Raw genomic sequence first — 2,500 nt, forward strand, 5'->3', positions numbered from 1 at the left:
TGAAGACTGTCAGGTCGCAGCCAGTTCCTGTTCACCTGAACACAAAAATAAACTTCTGAAAGACGGCAGCATGTCGTTTTACCGTCTCCACAGAGATCATCAAAGAAGGAATCAGTGGATTCGCCTGAGTTCGTTCAGTTACTCCGTCAATCCCTGTGGCTCCTGGAGTTATTCACTCTCCCCGCTCTCTCGCCCAGATCAGCCATCAATTCCTGCATTATTCATAGTTTTAGAAAGAACCAGCGGTTTACCTGCTCACTACAGAAACTAGCTCAAAGGTTTTTAGCCACAAAGTCATGGGCGTGTCTACAAGGTTCTTAGGTCAGGGGTGTCACCCACATGTTGTCTACATACCCAACCTCCACATTGTACTCTAATTGGTCTGAGCATCTTCTTTTCCTTTACCACCTCATGGAGAAGAGAAATGCCATCATTTCACTCCTAAATATTAAACAGTTATTCCACAAAATCGAGTCATACATGAGCTGATAGCCAACAAGGCACATAGCACCGAGATTGGGTGGAATAACTGTTTTATTCTATCCACATTCACTGAATTTTGAGAAACAGCATTTTTATTTTTTGCAAATTTGATAAATAAAAACCGTATACAAAATGTCCAACAAAATAATTTCTGCTTAGAATGTAAACAAACTGGCAAAATGACAGGAGCAATTTGTGAAAAATGTGATGATAATAATAATAATTCTTGAAAAATAAAAAAGATATGCTCTTACCATCAAATACTTTTATTCCATATTTTGTTGCTTTTTTTGTATTTTTTGGGGTTTTGTTTTCGAGTTGAATTTTTATTTCATCCTTGGTTGGTTCAGCAACACGCTCCGCCATTTTGTTTTTGTTCTTCTTTTGGGTTTTTTGGTGATCGGCAAACCAACTTAAAGGTACATTACTGCCACTGACTGGGCTGGAGTGTGGAACAGGAGATTTGTTTTTTTTTTGGGGGGGGGGGGGGGTTAGGGGGGGGGACTATACTCTTTAAGCTATTTCTGTTTCTTTTAAACACTTGATAACAAAGTGATATATCTGACTTGATGTGCGCTGCCATTTTGTTTTTCTCGACTCATGGTATCCTAGTAGTAGAGTAGCCAATCAGAGCACACGATTGATCATATCCAGTGAATGTGGAGAGAATAAACAATGTTAGTGTAGGAGTTCATCTGCAAAGCTACAAAGACTAATATCATCAGACAGAGTTGATAATGACATCAGCGCCGCTGGTCCTACAGCCATGTGGGTTTATTTCTAGCACAAGTTTGATCAAAGATAATATATTCCACTCAATCTGTTCAAGCTCATCTCATTAAACATGTGTTAAACATTTAATACAACCATAATGGCTAAGCTAGCCACGGTCACGTTTGGTAAAACAGCTCGCTGTTCCAACAGCCACTGACTGAGTAACGTTACACTCGTCTCGGTTCCTCAGCGTCACATTTTAATTGTGAGAAAAGAATTCATTAATGAAGATTTTTGTCAGTATTTTGGTTCACTTCATTTTAAACACTACTGACCATTATGAGAAAATGGCTGCTTTTATCTTTACATCATTTCCACCTTGAAACACAAAATGAGGTTCCTGCTCTCCTTGTAGATTATTACTGACCATCTCCTGCTGAACTCCACCCTCAGCTCCTGCTCTGGCTCTCCAACGAGCAACAAAATACCTTCTGATGTTCATCGATGTCTAACCTAAATCAGCAGAATTTAAGTGAAAACACAGAACAGTGAATGTAGCAGGAAATATGTGGTATGCTTTTTTTTAATTGTACAGATCACTGGATTTTACTGAGCAGAACCGTTGGCTCTAATGTTATCCAGTGAACCTGGTGCGCTATCTGTCAGTAGGCCACTCCACTCGGTGGAGGAGACGTCCCACCGAAGAATCCTGAATAAAAGTCTGTAGAATAGGTTCATAACACTACAGGCGGCGGCTGTATGCACAGATCCCGCCCCTCTCCCCAAAACACCAATCATCTGTTGAACCAGGAAACACATTAAACCAATCGTGTTGTTGCACTGGCCCAAGTGTACAGTTGTGTATGTGTAGTAGGAGTATAAGTGGAGGAAAAGTTTTTAAACCTTATTTTGGAGCAAAGCCACATCTCATCTCATCTCATTATCTGTAGCCGCTTTATCCTGTTCTACAGGGCCGCAGGCGAGCTGGAGCCTATCCCAGCTGACTACGGGCGAAAGGCGGGGTTCACCCTGGACAAGTCGCCAGGTCATCACAGGGCTGACACATAGACACAGACAACCATTCACACTCACATTCACACCTACGCTCAATTTAGAGTCACCAGTTAACCTAACCTGCATGTCTTTGGACTGTGGGGGAAACCGGAGCACCCGGAGGAAACCCACGCGGACACGGGGAGAACATGCAAACTCCGCACAGAAAGGCCCTCGCCGGCCACGGGGCTCGAACCCGGACCTTCTTGCTGTGAGGCGACAGCGCTAACCACTACATCACCGTGCCGCC

At 42.8% G+C, this 2,500-nt stretch overlaps 1 protein-coding gene across 1 annotated transcript in view; it reads left to right on the forward strand.

The window, feature by feature from the left end:
* The window catches only part of LOC132875576 (calpain-5-like), a 28,904-nt gene that overhangs the window by 836 nt on the left and 25,568 nt on the right, over positions 1–2,500 (forward strand). The window lies entirely within an intron of this gene.

The sequence above is a fragment of the Neoarius graeffei genome, chromosome 28 (assembly GCF_027579695.1).
Source record: "Neoarius graeffei isolate fNeoGra1 chromosome 28, fNeoGra1.pri, whole genome shotgun sequence".
Taxonomy (NCBI): domain Eukaryota; kingdom Metazoa; phylum Chordata; class Actinopteri; order Siluriformes; family Ariidae; genus Neoarius; species Neoarius graeffei.